This window comes from Sturnus vulgaris, chromosome Z (genome assembly GCF_052056855.1).
Source record: "Sturnus vulgaris isolate bStuVul1 chromosome Z, bStuVul1.hap1, whole genome shotgun sequence".
NCBI lineage: Eukaryota > Metazoa > Chordata > Aves > Passeriformes > Sturnidae > Sturnus > Sturnus vulgaris.
The window spans coordinates 68598578-68618552 of record NC_142283.1 but is presented as its reverse complement, the minus strand read 5'-3'; the positions used below and the strand labels follow the sequence as shown (position 1 = coordinate 68618552).

The 19975-nt window shown below is 38.1% G+C and overlaps 1 protein-coding gene across 1 annotated transcript in view; it reads right to left on the bottom strand.

Annotated features, from left to right (window-relative positions):
- PLCXD3 (phosphatidylinositol specific phospholipase C X domain containing 3) overlaps positions 1 to 19975 on the bottom strand; it is a 78851-nt gene that overhangs the window by 56439 nt on the left and 2437 nt on the right. The window lies entirely within an intron of this gene.

Genomic DNA, 19975 nt, shown 5'->3' with positions numbered 1-19975 from the left:
CATTCAGTAGAGAATGTCCTTAGCACATGTCCTTACAAAACAATCACAGCAAAGCTGGAGAGGATGACAAGCATTTAACTGAAGAAATTAGAAGGGCATAGAATTTGCCTAAAGCCTCTCTTTACAACGACAGTTGTCCAGATACTGTGATCTGGCAAGTTAAATTAACTTCTCTGGCATTTACAAACGGTAAAGAGGGCAAGATATGAAATACCTAGTAAATAATTTGAAAAATATGCTGTTTGTCTCAGGCAAACAGTACAGGAATCACTATAACCTACCTGGGCAGACACAGCTTATGCATATTCTCTGAGAGGTGCCACATGGGTTCTTGCTGCTCAACTGCTTCTGCACTGCCTGGTGTAGGGCACCCATGTGTCCAACTGCCACACACAGAGAAAGCAGAGAAATACAGAACTGCAGAGAATGGTGGCAATGTTTACTCTGAAAAAGGACTTTTGAGCTTTACAGGGTTCCCTAAAAAGGTATTAAAACTTTCTAAATAGGTCCTCATTTTCTAACTTGCTCATCTGTCCCTTGATTTGTCCCATATTCTTTGTGCAGCTTGCAAAATAAAGTTTAATTTCATCCTTTACAAACTTTCAACAGGGAGCTGTCACCTGAAGGAAAAAAGCACAGAAAAATATATGTGCACATATACATGCAAACACACCCATGCACTTATGAGTATTGGAGTCAATGCAATGATTAATACATATTACTACATAGGTATAAATTATTATACCTACTAACCAAGATTATATCATGTGAAACCTTGCACTTTATAAGTTAAGGGGGATCTCTGCTTTCCTGGGGAAGAAAAGTGGGTTTTTTTCTTCAAAAAGGCAGATTTAAAGTTTTTCGAGTTTCTCAGTTCCTGAGATTGCCCCTCACTCTCACTCAGTCCAAAAAAGCCCAGTGCCAGTCCAACACCAAGTGTGTCTTGTCATCCTGTTTGGTTTTGGAGTGGGGTTTTTCTGTTTGTTTGGTTTGTGGAGTTTGTGTGGGTTTAATTTGTTTTGTTGTTTATTGGGGTTTTTATAAAGAATTAAAAATTTTACTAAAATCACCCCTGTGTAGAACTTAAGTTTGCTAAGCCACAGGCACTGTGTGCCCTGGACATCTTACAGTCCACAAGAAGAGATGGACAGACAAAAAAAGTGCAAAGGAAGAGAAAGAAAACTACTGGTGGCAGCCAAAAACAGAGAGAAATTTCCTGTTCATGTTAATGTTGGTTTGGCCTCCTGTACCCGGCACAGGAAAAGTAACCATCCTCAGCTCTCCTACGTGAAGGGATGGTCTGACGAGGACTTGACTCGAAGTAAGACCATGCTCATCTCATAAATGTTTGCTTATGAAAATGCCCCTGGCTATTGCAGAGGGTTTGGATGAGATCAACTTTCAAGATCTCTTCCAAATGAAACTGTTCTGTGACTCTACAATTCTAAGCATCTGCACAAATTCAACAAGACTTAAAATAACACATAACTACTCCTTTCAGCACACGAGGCCTGTGCCCAAATCCAGTGCAGATCTTTGATCTTCAAGCCCTCAAATAGAACACCCAAGTGAGAGCACTCAAATTTGCAGAGAGGGCAGAGGGACAGGTTGGTCCTGTGAGTCCATTTTTAATAATGTGTTTCAAAGAGCTAATTTCTATAAATCAAGAAAGAAACCCCAGTGACTGAAGCATCTCTTTGTAGTAAAAGTGAGTCAGTTGTCTCGAAGCCCAGATATGACTGATACTAGTCCTTTCACTCAGATTCAAGGAGGTAAGTTAGCTACAAAGCTCCGTGTTCAGCTGGTTACAATATTTGATGAAGAGAAGGTTAATCTTTCTGGTACTTTTAATAACCACCTCTAAAATCAGCAGCACAGCTGGTGTCCAGCACAAGGGTAAGGACACTGAATACTGCCAGCTCCAAAGTATCAATTAAGTAGTGATGAACTCTGAGAAGAAAAGCCATACTGTGTTTTAACCTCTTTACCCTGAAGAGCTGTACACAGAGGATAACTAATTGAGCAGATCACTATAGGTGAAAGCCAAACTTAGTTTCTGAAAAAGCCCTGAATGAATGAATTGCATGTACATATACATTACATATACATATATGTACACATACATATGTGTACATATGCACATATATTACATATACACATACATGCATAAATATATATAGATAGAGATGATAGAGATATAGATACAGACAAATATACACATATAATTTTTTTTTTAAATCTTCCTACATACATATGTATTTATATATGCATGAATTACAAATTCTGCAAGACTCATTTGAATGTAAGCCTAAAGAGTGCTCCTGCAACATGTACAGACACCTTCAAAGGGCTGGGATGCAGTCATTTGATACATCCTAATCCCACTCACTGTTCTTTCCAGGAATTAAAGAACACATGGTGAAATCAGCAAGACATTCAGACTGATACAGACAGTAGTCTGCCTTGCATTAGGAAAGAGGCAAGCACCCTGAACATGATCACAGAATGGGGTCTCTTTTAAAATGTCTTCAAAACATAAACTTGTCCACAGGGGAATCCACATGTACTTACTTAAGGTTCAAATGGGTCAATTTAGGGCAACATGTACACAGACCTAATTCTGACTTCTTGAGTGCATGGTTTCATGAATTCCAGATGCACTTAAAAATCCAAATTTCAACTTTTACCAGTTCCCATGAAAGTAGAATCATATATCCATGTAACCTGAGCAAGCCAGCTAAAATCACAAAGAGTACTTGTTAAATACATCAAGTATCACAGAAAAATATTTGCATTCTGTTAATCTTCATTCGGTATTAAGCATGTGGAAGCCTGAAAATATATACAGGTATTTGTTTCTTCTGAGGCCAGTACTAGTCATAAATAAGGAATTTAAAATGTTTTAGTTAACTTTACTCTTCTGCTGATCACCTACCAAAAATGTTCACTGTCTTTATATGGCTTGCATGTTCTCATTCATTACGTTACAGCTCAGCTGTTCACACTACAAGCATAGGATTCACTATTCATATTATGGATCTTAGTCCATGGTTTGCTTTGAAACAGTGAATTTGGCTGGGACTAATAGCACTGTCTGAACTTTGCAGCCTATTTATCAGTCAGATTCATCAATTTATTCTCCTATGAGTTGTGGTGAGTAAACTCCCACAAATTGTTTTCCCACACATAATTGCTTTGTGTAAGAAAGGTTATGCAAGTGTTTAGGAAAGTTCACTTGGTCAGTGCATTCAAGGAGGACCTTTTTGTAATTTTAATTTACTATCTCTCAAATATTTGTAAGCTACTGAACCAGGGTCACAGCCATGCTGCACCTTATTCACATTCTGACTTTTCCTGCTTTAAGCATATGAGTAAGCATCTAGAATTTAAGCTTCTATAAAACATCTTGAGAACACAGTTCTACCTAAGCAATTCTGATGACAAAAGGATTATACTTTAGATAGAAAAACTGAATATAAAATATTCAGTTGAAAACAATGTGTTTCCTTATTGCTATATGTTGTTCTCCTTGTTCTGTCTAACCCAATCTACACCACTGTGGTCTATGTTTATAAATTCATTCTAAACAATCCATATTTGACATCTTACTCTGCTGCAGGGAATATAAAAATACAAAGAAAACCCCTTACCAAACGTTACTTTTTCTTCCAAAAAACGGATTAGAAGATAAAATACCTAATTCCAATGCAACAAAATAAGAGTTTGATTTTTAAAATACTGAAGATGAAAAATATCACGACTAATGTGAAAAGACAGAGTAAGGAAAACAAAAATTCTACAAGTCAATATGATTACACTATCTCTTATGTAAAGCAAATAATTAAGTTTAATAACTATGAAAGGAAGAAATAAACTAAGAAAAAAATCTAGTTATAAGGAATTGTTGAAGCCATGATTAAATGTCTTTGATTAACTGTGCCTCAACTACTCTTCCTTGTTCAGTCAGGAGAGCAATATTGTCCCAGACCACATATTCTCTATATAACGTCTAAGTGAATATTTTCAGATATCACTTCCTGCTTCTGGCTCCTAAAAACCAAAGTTCTGCTCCTAAATGCCAGGAAATGATTCAGTGCTTCAGGGCATGTACAGGTGAAACAATCATTTAGTCATCCAGGTGATACTCTTCCTGAAGCAGACAGCAAAATTGGCATTGAGGTGAAATATCCTTTCATAACCTTGTCAGAAGTAGCCTCTGTCTCTTGAAGAATTTTTTCAGATTTTATTTATTTCATAAAATGAAATGATAATGGTTTGGTTTCTGACCGAGATCTCTGCAAAGTGGTGAGACTACCATACTTCCAGGTCATGCAGGTAACAGAAAAAGGCTCATTTTGTTAGACCTAAATTAACAAGACATGTCCATCCCATAAAATATTTCCTATATTTTTAAGTCATTAAGAAATAACATTATTTTTTTTATGCGTGTTCTACACTTACACATTCTATTGTTCAAGAGTGCCTGAAAGGTAGTATTTTAGAGGAAAGTAATTTTACATAGTTGGTTTACAGAACAGAAAAACCCAAGGGGATTAACAGACAATATCTACAGATTCAGACCAAAAATCATATTAGAATAGGCTGTTGAACAAACATAGTTGCAACAAGTTTCTACACCAGAGATGTGGCTTTAAAACACTGGAGGCTGGAATATACTTTAATTTTTGAGTATTTCCAGCCCATCTTTACCCTTTGCCACGAGTTTCCATCCCAGAACTCCTGTTTCTGATCTAAATCCACACTCACCAAAAACTGAAATATGTAACTTAAGCAGATAAAAAAAAATTAAAAAAACAAAACTAAACAAAAAATTGTATTTCAGACATCACAGAAAGGGAAGCTTTCAACAAGAAATCCTAACATGTGTAGTTTCAGTAAAGTACAGCATTCTGTACAGGGGCATTCAGCTCTCCCAAGATTAATCCTTTACAAGAAATACACTATTCATAAAATGACCCAGACACAAGTTAGAAGACCTTCCATATATAATAATAAAAATAATAAAATTATTTGTGTATGATAATACACATAATAAAAACCCTTAGAGGCTGACCTGAGAGGCTTTCTGAACAGAACTCGATGGACATTTTTCATAGTCCTGAAAAAGCTTGCATCTCTCTATCCAGCAAAGACTTGGAAGCGTTTCACTGAAACCAAAGCAAAGTTTATGTCAGTTTCAGCAGCTGACATAACTGCAAGAGTACACAAAACAGCTAGCAGATCTGTTCTTGCTCTTCTCTCTAACTGCATATGGTCACTTCTGGAGAGCAGGACAATGGGGACATGGCAGTACTGCTATTTAGATGTCACTTTAAACATAATATCTTCGTTTGAAGTAAATACTTTGGGTTTGATACAGCTTGCACTTACTGAAAACATACACTTTCAATGACTGAAGTAAAACTCCATTTTTGAATGAGAGAATGGCTACTTTACATCTCAAATGGAGTATTTCTTTTTTTGCCGTCTTTCATCAAATGCAGATGAAGAAATGCATTTATTACTTTTCCAAGTTCTTTCCCTCATAATACAGCATTTACTGGAAAATGGACAACAGTGAGGGCATTTCAGATCATGGCTTCTTTACCTCTAAGGCCACAATAGGTAATGGTTATTGATGCTGGACTGTTGCCTTGCATGGAAGAAATCAGTTCAAGCCATGGAATAATTCAATTCAATAGACTCTACAGCAACTCTGAAACCTCACACTAAGATGGAGTGCTTTTTCTGGAAAGAACTCTGATCTCACTTTTCACAGATTTCTCTTCTCAGTGCATCAGTTGTTCTAGCAGTCTCATCGGTAAAAACATGCAGTTTAATTTCAAGCTGAATATATATGGAGAAAAATGACATTTATATTTCACTTCTTGACTACCTCCAGAGTATGCTGTGATAGTTATAATCCTACCAAAAAACCATTCTGAAAAATCATTGCTCATATTCTTTAATCAGACTCAGAAACATTTTCATACCCTGTAGGAAGAGACAGCTCCATCAAAAATATGACTCTCACAGGGTCTCTTAACACCAACTTTCTTCATGGTCTTGATGTAGCAAATGGTCTCTTCAGGATTTCATAATTTCTAGTATTGGAATAAAATGTGTCATTAAAAGCTTTCAAAGGACAGCTCATGGAATAACTTATGGGACATCATCTTCAACTGACACCCAAGGATACAGAGACTGAAATGCACAGGCAGGGCAAAGATCTCAGCATCTTCTGGCATCACCAGCTTCCTCCTCTTCCCTTTAGCTGGGATAAGCAATTCCTCATCCTTTGCTCTCCTTGAGGCTTTGAAATCCAGCTTTGACATACTAAACAGCAATACCCTCTTCCTGGGAAACCAGAGAATTGTGATTATGGAGCACAGCACAGGCAAAATCATATTTTTATACAGAACGGCACTGCCACATGCTTGAACCTTGAACACACTTTGAAAGGCATAATGCCTTTATGAGGGTAAAAAGAGGATTGCATTAAGGGTGGAAGGGCTGTTAAAGAGGAATGAACAGAGTAACAAATACTGTGGTGATTGTGGGGTTTTGGCTTGGTTCTTTCTTCCCTCTGCAGACACAGGGACAGCTCAGAAAGTCAGCATTACCTGCCTAAAAAAGAAGATAATTTGGTATCATATGGACTCCCCAAGAGGTACCCCAGCATTTTAACACACACATTCAGAAACTGCAAATTGAAAGTAACAGGAGTTCTTTTTCAATACATATAACAAGAAAAGCTTCAAAGAGGGACACATTAGTCATTTTTTCCAATCACCAGACCTTTTGATTGTCTTCATCTCATGGAAGTGTTTCTACAACACAAGCCATGACTAGCACCCCAGAACAACACATGGAGAGATAAAACTTTCTGTCTGGATCTTGCAGAGGTTAAGGACGAAATGCTGCCAGAGAACAAAAGCAGTGTAGTCAGTACCGAAAAATAATAGTAGAGCCAGCCTAGCTGAAATCTGATGGGAAGTGAGCTACAGACAACAGCTAGGGAACTGCCCGGATACAGTGTATGGTCAGGTGTGTGTCCCATGGGTCAGCTAACCTCAAAGTATTACTGTATTTTGAAAAGTAGTATTATTTTTAATTGTTAATATATTTCCTTGCATCTTCCCTGCTTTACATTTTTTCTAGGATAGAATGTGCTTTGAGTCCAGCAAATAACTAAAATATGAATTTACTTCTCACCTGAGTTACACCAAGGACTAATTAAGGCCCAACTGGAGGTTGTCCTCCTCCAGTTAAAGAGAGGTTTCTTATAGTATAATCTGTCCTAACAGTAGGCTGGTTCATGTAAAAGACCTCACTGGTAAGAAAAGAATCCAAAATTTGCTGTTTGATAAGAAGTGACTTCTGCATAACCATCAGGGTGTAATTCAATTGGTTCAGATCTGCCACACACACAACAACCTAGACACAGGCTCCAAGGTCACAGATGCTGGCTCTTTAACAGACAGAGCTACTCATCACAAAACTTCACTAGAAAAGAGTACTGCATTTTGACAGAGCTTAAGATGCCCCCTGCAGAGAAGATCTCAGGGAGCAAATCAAGTCATGTAAAAAAATTCAGTCTTCCAGTGCCTGCCCAGGCTTTTCATATGGCATAGGAAAACCATTTACCAAGGCATTCACAGCATCAAATTTTATACAGCAACAGTTGTGGTAAGTCACCCATAGTCTGGATTAGTAGCAAACTCTCTAAATTTACAATATCCTTCCAAACTTGTCCCTGATGAAGAAATATAAATTGCTACTCTCTAAACTACTTCTTCTAAATGCTTTCTGCCAGAAATTAATCTCAATTCAAGAGAAATCAACAAGGCATGGATGAACATTTTTAAGAAGTTAAGAAGTTTCTGGAAGTGTTTTGTGGAGAGTTCCCTCGTGAGTAAACCTGCCAGCCTGCAGCAGACAAGTGCATCAGCTGCAACAGGCGACGACCAGGGCTCCTGGAATCCATCTGATGCTATCCACATGCAGCCTAACCTGTGGTTCTCAGTGAAAGTCCTGTGCAGGGCCTTGTGTCTCCTCTAACTCATCTTATTCTGTGAATCCTGCATCTCATTTGCAGCCACACCAGATCCACCTCCTCCTCGTGGACCATCGTGGTTCTGCTAACAGCAGTAGTGATTTCTTCTCAGCTGCCTCACCTGTCATAACCCCAGCCTCTGCCACTCTCCAAGTCTCTTCCTGAATTTAACATGTTTTAAGTCCTCCTTCTAAAAAGAAACCCTGACTTTCAATTTATTTTTATCCAAATCAAGTCCATTTCTGTGATGCAATACAGGCCACTGTTTTCATGTCCTTTTTTACATTGGTATTACCTGTGTATTTCAATAATGAGCTTGTTCTCAGCTAGGTTATTAGTGAAAAATATTAAAGGAAACAAGACTCAAACATTGCAGCAATGAAGAAGCACGCTGTTCAGTACCCAGTTTTACCAGTTCAGTGCTGTCTTCAACACCAAGCCATTCAGACTGACTGTATGCCAACACTGCTACCAAGATTCACTTTGGATTTTTTATGAAGTATCATACACAACAGGACAACTGCAAAGAAGTTTTAACCCGTTGCTTTGACAAAGCCATTATTCAGTCTCACACTTCATCCCCAAAGACACTCCTTGAAGCTTATATTTTCTGAAGTCACCATGAATTCACTACCAAGAAGAGCAGCAGGAAGTGTGCAACAGCAGGCATAGGCCTACTGGCAAACATTCTTTTAGGGCTTCAGTAACTTTATACTCTTATTTAAATTAAAGTTATAAAAGAATTAAGGCTATAAAAATCTTTTTTCAACAGTTTCCACTTTAAACATCCTAGCTTGGCACTCATGAAGTACTTCAATACTTCAATACTCTTTATTGCAGCACCAAATTGTCACAGAACACAGCCCCATTCTGCTGTGAGCTTGCAGAAACCTTTTACCTGCATGGTTTACCACTCACTTTACTAAAATTTCACAGTAGGTTCTCTCACGCTCACATTTTTTTAAAGTAAGGCCTGGGCTACAATGGTATATAGACATTTCTCTCCAAACAGGGGTCCTGAGCACAAAATTTACTAGACAGGGGTATTTCAGCAATGCGTATTTTTGGAACACATATAAGACCAGCAGAAGTAAAATAGTCTTTTCAGAGACCACAAAAAACTTACCAGCTGGTGAAATGCCTGGGTATATCCTGTTATTTAGCAGTAAAATGTGGGCCTTGTTACCGTAAATTTCACTTATTTTCCCCAACCACAGTGTAATTAATACCTGTGTCCCCTCTTTCTGAGCACACATTTTCCTTAACTTTTGCTAAAGTCTTCAAAGCAAAATCGGCCAACAAAAGGCTCCTGGGCTATGCTCTAGATGCTTTCTGAAGCAATGCTTTGCAAAGAGATGGAGCTAAATCTGGCAGTGCTCACCCTCTAATCTCCAGGCAGAGATTTAGGGTAGTAACCTAAATGGCTCATCTGCATAGCTCCAGCCTTCAGAATATTTGTTTCTTTTTTTTCACTTTATTCTCTCTCTTGCATCATTTTGGGAGCATGGATGAAACTACTGGAGCCTTCATTCTTTCAGGCAATGCTTACGAGGCTCCCAAGTGCTCACACCTTGCCTGTCTCCCCACCAGAATACATTAACGATGACAGCAATATGCAACTTGCTTAATAACCTTCACATCAGGAAACAATTCCACACTTTGGTTCTTTGCACGAGTGACTGAAGGATGCAGATAAAACCAGCTGCCTGTGGTTCCCAGACTGAAAGGGGAAGAAGATGCTACTAAGGAACATCCAGTGCAGTGTCGAGGCAGTGCTTGCATATAACTGCAAGACAGCACACACAACCCCTAATGTAACTCAGACCGTGCTGCTAACCAGCCTCCCTTGCTCTGCAGAGCTTGCAAACCTCCCATTTAGCTGGAGCTGCTGTAACCCTTTATTTGATTTTCAAGTGAGGCCAGAAACCTTATCTCCTGCAGCTCACTCTAAATCATGGATATCTGCCAAACCACTTACAGCCTGGTCTCACCTCTGACTGGTCCTTCTTTTCAGACACCACTTCAGAGGTGGGTGATGCAATGCAGTACTTCGTATGCCATCACATTTGATGCACATGTGTTGCTTTCCTGTGAAAAATGTTTCCTTTCCTTGCCGGTATGACATAGTGCAAAGCACACAAATCTCATACACAAGACATAGAAACCTGACACATCTGCTGTCATGAGAAGATTTGTATACCCTCTTTCCCTTCTATGCTTAGAAAAAAGCATGGTTTAAAGGTCAAGTCTCTAAATTAAGAGCTATAAAACACAGACACATTTTCTATTTGTGCCTCAGCACCCCCTATTTTAATCAAGTAATTCAGTTTTCCTGTCAACAAAACATGGAAAACATCCTGTCACAATAGAGAAAATGAATCCTTTATAATTTGTGTTTAATATGGAGGCTATGGAGACAGTTAAAATATGCACACACTTTCCATGCTCTGACCATTTCTTTCAGACAAGCTTTAAGCCTATGTTTTTGCCTCAAGCATCAGCAAAACATTAGTCAGAAGCCCTGTCCTAGACCAGCCACACCACCAGTCACTGGTGTTTATACATGCTGGTGTAGAGCTGCATTTACTTGGCAGGACTAATGTCAAAGTTACCATGTCTCATCACTTGCACTGTGGTGTCTCAAGGATCTCCAGCTCTTCTCAGTGCCCAGTCCAGGAATCAAAATCTCCATAAATACTTACCTTCAATGCAATACAAAAATCTGTGCAGTGTTTTTGACAGCTACTTTTCTGTTCTCCCCAGCATAATTTAAACTATCTGTTTTCAAGCCATCACACAGCAATGCAACATGAAAATCCAGCCTAGATCAGAGACCAAAGGAAGTGAATTGGTCTTTTGGAAGAAGCTGTTCAACAGAGGTATGATGAGCCTTGGTGTTCCAGGGCTTCAGAAAACAGAGTAATACTGCTGTTATGAAACAACCATATGCAGACTCAAATAACCCAAATTTTACAGCCCTTTCTGGAAGAATATTTTCTGTTTCTATGCCTATCTCAATTCCATAGTAACTCCAGAAAAAGAAAAATCACTACATCTGCATTGAGAGACAAAACCCAGAAATTTCAACCTTTACTTACTCTTGCTCCAAGAGTTCTCCAGACTTCAATTACATCAACATCTTAAAAGATCTGTTAAGATTTTGAAAATAAGCTAGCTTGTTTTTGAAATACTTTGGTCTCAATATTAAAGTGTATTATTACAAATAAATGTTAATACACCATATTTTCTACAGCAAAAAGGAGCAAGGCCTGCTACCTCAAACACCATTACAATACAGATAAAACCCAAAATATTACTTAGTGGTCTTTCAGCCTCAAAATAATCAATTAGAGTATATGCTATTTCCTGCTCTTCTGTGTATAAGGGTCTGATCTAGCACCATTAGTCATCACGGTGTATGTGTCAACTGACTTTGCAATGCAATAGGTAAAATCTCCAAAACTGCTTTTCTTTTGTTGTGCCTTGATTTATATTTAGGTCATAAGCAAAGATAATGGAATTTTTGGATAAAGCTGAACCATAAATCTTGTGATTTTTTCACTCTGAAAATAGATTATTTTTTCTTTAATGTAGCTATTTATAACAGTTGACTTAAAGACTATAAGCAACATAAGCTGGTACTTTTCTTCCTGACAAATGCATTACATTGGTGTTTTAGAGGGCCATTTTTAAGTTCATCATCCAGCCAGCATTGCTTTCTTCAGCTCTTTAGAGCAATTTATTCATCAAGAGCAAACTGAGACAGACTCAGTTCCACCTGCATAGTGCACAAAGTAAAAAGACAATTACTGCTCTGGTTTAGTGATATTTCATGCAGATCTGCATTTACACATGGTATAAGGCAGAGAAAACCAAACTTGGTTAGATTCCATGTCGAAATTTGTTCTCTCAGTGAGTGAATCCTGTTATCCAGTAAACCACTGAAAACTAATCCAAAGGGAAAGAAAGCACCCAAATCACAAACTGAGTAGAACTTAAGAAAAAAAGTTCACTTTAAACATAGTAGTTCCCTTCTCTCTTCCTGGATCTTTCCTGGTTTGCCAGGAATTTTAAAAACACATTACTTTGTCTTATATAGTAACTTGTAAGCACTGCTTTAATCTAGTAGACAGAAAAACAGGCATGTTATCCTATCCCCACTTATTTTAAAATGTCATTTCCAATTAGAATACTTCTCCATATCTCTATTAGTTTTACATATCCTCTAACTATTTCTGGCCTTCCCACACTTAAGACAGAGCTGAAGTAACACCTGATGGAAAGCGAGATGTAAAAGGGATTGCATTTTGCTTCTTGGCTTCTGCATTGCAAGAACAGCATGCTCTTGTAGACAACAGCAATTTCAAAACGAAAAGGCATTATCTCTCACTTGACTTGGAGAAGACGCTTTCAAGGAATTTAAGTTGTTTATCAGCACTTCTGAATACCTTTTGAAATATGAAACCAATTAATAAAACCTAAAAATTACAACAAAACACCATCATCTTCCTTCTCAGTGGGAAAATTCAAGATCATTCACAGCCTAGGACAGATGTCTTGAAGATTCAGAAATTTTATCTCTCTTAGCACATCTGGGAGAGCCATGCTGAATAAAGGTAAAATCCAGTTCTGAAAACTACACAGGCTAGAAGAGTAAACGGATATGTTTAGGGGGAAATATCCATTTATTCTCACCTTGTCCTTGAGCCTTATCCATTTATACATATCAGAGGTGATACCAGAGCCAAAGCACTGAACTAACTGCACCTTTCATCTCCCTTCAGGACAGCACTTATTCCCCTGGTCCTAGACCTTCACCTGCATTCAGCTTACCCCTATTTCAGTTTAAATCTCCTTCTATTTATTTATCCAGGTACAAACAGGGCTCTCCTGCAAAACTGATGTCACTTTCTGATAGCAGAGATTACTCTTGGTTTTGTGAAGGATGCAGCCTCAAAGGAAACTGTAAGAATTCTGTGGTGTACAAAGCATACTAATAAGGAGCTAGGAACTGTAATCCCAATATGGACCAGACTACCCAACCTAACAGTGACTTGTTCTGACCCCTGCAGGGCAGGAGGATGTGACAGGGCCAAATACATAATGGCACAAAAGCCAACCATTTCTTAGCTGTACCACCACTACCACCACATCATCCTAAGCTCTCAAAGAAGTCAGTCTTGGTTTTATTGGTTCATATGCTGTTTTCAGCGCAGTGACAATGAAGCATCACCAGCCAGTTCATTAAAACTGGTCTTAGAAATCCCAGTTTTCTCCATATTCTACACTGTGATTTCTAAAGGAAATCCTGCCTCACGCTCAGCAGAAGTAACAGCATTCATTTCTACATGTGCTGTTCATACCCTTCACAGTGCCCCTTGGCTTGTTTCCCCTACAATACAGCTACATCCAAAAATTACTGAAGCTGGCTTGTTTTCTCCTTATGTATTGTCAACTTACAAAATGTTTCTCAAAACACTCAGCACATGCACTAAATAACACTCGGCTAAAGGCAGGAGTCCAGCTCCCTCTCACAGCAAGAGCCTGCACTCCTAGATAAGCCTTGAAGAATGTCTAGACGTGTGTTCCCCATTCCCTTCATGGACAGCACCTGTTTTGAGGTGATCTCTCCTACTTGAAAGAACAGCTGTCAATTTTGCACCAGAAGCAGAGGAAGGCAGAACTCCAACTAAAAAATGCTTTACAGATTACAGTTCATCAAAACTGAGAATTTCCATATCGCTGGCAAAGTTTCACTTCAACAATGGAAACTGTGAGAGAAAACGATATAAGGTGGGGGAAAAGTTAAAGCATTAAAACCGAACCAAACAAACACACAAACATGGCCCAAGACAAACAATTCCAGGTTTGGATTCACATGGTCTAAGAGTCCTGAATTAAAACACACAGGTTTTCTATACCAAAAAAATACTGATGCAACCCACTGAAACTGTATTTTTTAGTGCAGTAAGGATGCAGATGAATGCAAAGACAGCATCTGCTACTCAGTGTCCAAGCTAGATCTTTGCCTCTTCCAATCAATATCCTCGTCCTCTTTTTTGAGGCTTAGGTTATCTGGGGAATTTCTGCTCAAAATTCTGTTCATCCAGCCTGTTTGTTCCATCCCAGTGAATGAATTACTCCTACCACAGTGCCATGCAGAGTGCCAACACAATCTTCATTGCTTTCCAGCAATGGAAAAAGCAACTGGTAGGTGCCTCCTGCAGCGTCTTCAAAGTGATCTCCTGACCTGCCAACCACACACAGATGAGCCTCTTTGGAGACGCAGGCACTTCAAGTCTGAGGGAACCCATCCAAGTGTCTCACATTTTTGGATCACATGAAAGAACACGCATTCTCACACATGAAATACAAGAGACACCACTATCCCAGCTTGCATGACTTCTGATAGAGTATTTGTGAACATTATCTACACAATTAGAAGAGTCTTGCAAAATTTGAGGGTTTCAACAGAAAGAAAGAAGACTAATCGCAAAACAGCAAATCCCTTGGGATTCCTGTACTAGCACCTAGAATGAGCACCTGCTCAAATTTACCATTGACAAAGCAACTTTTGGGTAGCAAGCACAATGGATGGAAAGTAGCACTCCACCAAAAGCTTTTGTGAGCTTTGCAGTATAAAACAAACACCTTTTATTCCAAAGTGCAATCTAGGGGTCAGTGAAATCTTCCATAACCCACTGAGCAGATTTCCTAACCCAGCTCTCCTCCTATGAGCAAGGCCAGCCTCAGTATCAGTGGTCTCCTTGAGACTACCAGACCCAGCCTACAAATCAGAAAACAGGGCAGAGATTTCTAGCAGATGTCTTAAGATTTCTAACAGCATTCTTAAGATCTTCAGCAGAGTCACAGTTAATGAAAATGTGTCAAACTTTTTAATTTCTCTTCCACCCTTTAATGGCAGGCATCTGAGTCAAACACCAGAAGAAAATTCTAATCACGTGCTGGTTCAAGAGAGGTACAAACATGCCATTTGATTTTGGTGTGAACACCCAGACTATCTTGAAGCATGTATTTTTGAAGCATGTATTTTGAAGGTCCAAGTTGCTAAATCAGGATTTAGCAAAACTAACAAACTAATAATCTTTAATAATCTTTGAGGCTTAAAAGCATTAATTTGATTGCACAAGTAACTCATCTTTTCTGCATTTTTCTTACTCTCACTTAAATCCCAGTTTAGCAATCCTTCATAATTATAAAACCAAGCTGCATGGATGCCAATATACAAATAAAAGCCAAATGTTTAATAGGATTTTTAAAAAATTCTATTCAAACACAAAACCATTGTGGATGACAGCATGACAACAAGGTAAAGCATGAAGTATACTATTCATCTCACTGGAGTTTGTTTTGTTAAAAAAAATGGCTACAGAATTTATTAAAGGCTACATTAGTTCTGTGCCCTGTATCCTGGCTTTTTAAAATTAGAAGCAAAATTCATAATGCAGTAGACTTCATGGATGGGTTTTTGCCTTGATGGCAGCAGCACATGTCATGTATCTCCAATCATCTGAAACATCCTAAGCGACAGAAGGGAGCAAAGTCTGGAACCACAACAAAGGAAATCCATTTCTTCTTTCCATCCTCTATCTTTTTTCTGTATTCTGCAACATTTTATTTTCACAGTTGAAACACTAAGTATTTAAGCATAGGGTATGTGAGCTAACCAGGTAAGAGATTGGATGAACCAAAGATTAACTTTATTTAATATGAAGAGAGACACTGTTTCAAAGGACAGTAAAGCCTCTGAAAACTGTTTTAGCAATTTGTTTTAAATTAGATTATGGTGAAAACAGAGATGGTATTAAAATAGACAGAAAAATAAAATCTGGACTTTCTAAAATGAAATAATATATTTCAGCCTTTATGCACAGTTATTAGCTGACACTATACAGCTTTTCAAAATAATGGAAAATATTAAACCAAGGTTTGCTACAGTAGGTCAAATGAAAAACCATTCAACTTTGCAAAAACTTAGATTAAAATCCAAACCTTCAGATTTTGAACCACATTTCTTCCCAATTATATTGTTTGTAGTGTCCCAAGGGCTATACTGTAGGGATTGCACAAGGAGATCTGTTCACAAATTAAGCACCTGTAATTTGAACCTACTCTGAAGAAAAGACAAGATGGGAATGAAAGTTATTCTCCTTGGAACTGGCTGGTCTTTGAAGAGTAGAATGGCTAAATAGAAATCTGTCTACTAAATCTGAAAGATATTTATAAATTATATACAATTAATTTCTAAAAAAGCATGAGAATTTTAATTACTATTTCTATACAGAACAGTAGAAGAGATTGCACAGCACTCTCAAGGGGTTTAAAGGTACAGTCCGCATAGCTCTGTCTACCTAGGACCTGCATTTTAAACTACTTACACCATTGAGTGTGTCTCACAGTTGAGCATCTTCAAAGCAAGATCCATTTTGCGTGAAAGACAAGAGTTCAAGCTGCACTACCGTAAGAACCCTAGGAAGTTATCAAACATAAAACACACACCAAACACAAAGTTAAAGACTATCAGAAGGTAAGGGCAGTTTGGATACACAGAACAATCAAGAAATTTTCAGACAAGAGATAAAACCCCCAGCAGTTCATTGAGTTGGAAAGACAGAAATAATTCCAGATGGCAACAAAGCTGTTCCCTCTGCCACACCTGCCACGGTGGCAGGATGCAAGGCACGCTGGAGAAGGCAGTTCTGCTGGAACCGAGCCGCAGGAGACACAGCGGACAGAGATTGCTGGATTAATGAACAGCCCCTGTTGGGAAATCAAGCAAAGGCAGTTTCGAATTACCTCTGGTAGCAGATGGGCAAGCAACCGAAGGGTTTGAACTGTTTGATTTTTACGGCAGTGCGAGTAACCAAACAGCTTTATTTTGTGTGTGCTAGAAACATGTCACAGCAGGAGAAATTAATGGCAAAGGCCACAGGAAACTGTATCACACAGAAATATTTCTGAAAGGTTTGGAAATGACACATTAGTATGTGCAAGGCCAGTGAGAAACTATTTAATGGATAAAAATGATTGATGCAAAAAGAAGACCGTCAACAAATTAAAAAAGAGCTATCTGCTATTTGCTCATTTTCTAATCAGAAAAGAAAGCATAAGCTACTTATTTCTAGTAGAAAAACACTGAAAATTTAGTGCAAGGCACAGAGGAAAGAGAGAGAACTCTTCTAGGTACATATGCATGTCAAAAGCTAATGGGAAACTTGCATTACAGTTTTATTTATAAGTTTATCTGCATCAGTTTGCAGTTCTAGGCAAAGCTAATTTTGTACAGAATTGGACCCAGACAAGTGAAGCAGTGCTATTCTGCTGACCATGAACAGACAGACAAGAGTGAAACAGATCCTGCTTCTCAAAGACAATCACCCTTCACTCTTAAGCCAAATCCAAATCATCAGCTATTCAAGATCAAGATTAAAGAGTTTCCTAATAACATTTAAACAGTGGAAGTGCTCTGTGTCTACATAACCAACAAGGAAGAACTTCTAGCCTTTTTTAAGACGAAATAATTTCCCCACGGGGCTGAGAGTGAGGAATGTCTGTTCAAGAAACAAAATATCACTTGAACATTTGCAAGCTATTACAAAGGAAGTTAAAATATTTGAAACAGAGCTGTTACGTCAACGTAGCAGTGCTATCATTCACAAAAAAAGGCTAATATATTCCAATTGCATTAACTTGCTTTTCCCAAGTCTCCCCATACATCTTCAATATCCTAATACCTCTTTGACATTTGACACTAACACACATCCTCCTCTTTGTAAAATAACTCCCTATGAGGTCTTACTCTTTCTTTTCAAAGTATGATGGTAGTGGGAAATAGAAATTTAAAGTCTCAGAGTCTTTTTCTAAAGATCAGTAGTATTAAAAAATTCCACCTGGCAACTGCTTCTTATTTGATGTCAGCCAATCTAGTTCTACTGCGTCTAGCAATTGCTTTCCAGCTGATGGACAAAGAACTTTATATGTCAAAACACACACAAAAAAAAAAATTTTAAAAAATCCCATCTGAAAAACCACAGAAGCCAATGAGGCCCTAGGCAAATATTTTTCACAAGAACTGTAGCATTCATGGTGCATCTTAAAGCAACAAGAAGACATGCTGAGGTCAGAGGTTTCATCTGCACAAGAAAATCAGAAACTCTCCTATGAAAAAAAAAGCCTGAAGAATCACAGCTCTGGAAAGTTATGCACTCAAAGAGATATTCTGGGTCTTAAATTCATTCAGAAGATTTTACCCACACTATCCAGACATGCCTCTAGCATGCATCAAGACTGCTCATATGGCAGATCTTAGGCTAGTACCAGTTTTGGTGGAGGGATGAGTTACTTATGGAAGAAAATACTCTTTTCCACCATAAATTATTCTTATGGACTTCTCAGAGTCTTGGAATATTAGCACCAGGGGAAAAGGCAACAGTGATTACACAAATTATTTGTACAAAGACTCTGATATTAAACTAGACACATATTTAAAGACTGTCAGTAAGAAAGTTTATTGATCGGTAAGTGGAACAATTCATAAGGAAATGCTGCCTACTGATGTCTATTTACTGCACTGCACATAACTGATATGATCAGCTCAGATTAAGGAAGGTGCATTGACACAGCAGAATACACAAGTTCTCCATACCTCGCCTTTCAGCCTCAGCTTGGGAGCATGAAGATTTCATTCCTATAAACATGCAATCCCTACAAAAACTTATTTCTTATCCTCATCAAAGAGGAATAGGCAATGAAAAAGCCAAATTTTATCAACTGAAAGATATCCTCCCCTCAAAGACCAGAATCCACAGTCCTCCACCTTTTTCTTAGCCAAACTGTTTAGAGTTTAGCCAGGCAGATCCTTTAACACAGGAGGCAGTTTGCAAGCACTAGAAGACGTACACCTTGACCAAAAGTCCTAAGAGCATATTATTTCATTATTCTAATTGTCATAGTAATAGAAGATTAAATATGCGTGGCATTTTATGGAAACTAACAGATTATTTTATTTCCAAAGACTGTATTTCACTTCCAAAGACTGTTATTTGCTACCATGATCACTTGAGGAAAATCTTCCACTTGCAGCATAAGAGAACACAGACATAGTCAGCTCAAAGAAAGAAGAAAACCTCACAGAAAATGTATCATCTTCATATTTGAAAGAAATTCAAATAGAAAAGTTTCTGATGGACAAAGCTGGCACATTCTATATTAGAGATTTCTGTCTCATCTAGATGGTTCCTGCAGTTGGGAAAACAAAAGGACCTATCTTGAACTGTGGAGAATGAAATGAGTAGAAGATCTTACTGAAATACTAACAAAATCCAGCACGGATTTGTCATTTACAAAAGTATAAGCGGTGATAAATAATATAAATGTTTACCTGCATAAGCTTAGCAACTGAACAATAAAAGGGTGTGAGCAACACTTTTAAACATATTATGAACAGAACATGCCTTCAACAGTATTGTTTAACACAGTCATGACAGAGTATTATGGGGTTTGTGCTTCTCTCTTTAGCAACAGCTAAAATGATACAAGCACATCTGTGCAAAGACAACAGAGTGTATCACCTCAGTTCCAACCATTCCTTTGACACAATAAGAAATGTATTGATGGTTTCTAAAAGAACATTTCCCCCCTAATACAATGGAACGCCCTTTGTAATGGAAAATTCATTCTAACATTTCCAAGCTAATAGTTTGTTTTCTTCAACATTAGCACTGGACTGACTGTTGAACTCTGGCTCCAGAACTGAATTTCATCCAGCTGAATTAAGGTCAAAATCAGTATTCTTACTGCGCAAGGGAAGTTTAAATCCTGCTGGGAAAAAAAAAATAAAAAAAATGTACTGTTAACTTCTTCTGGTAAGGAGGAAAAAAAAGGCAATGTAAATAAAAT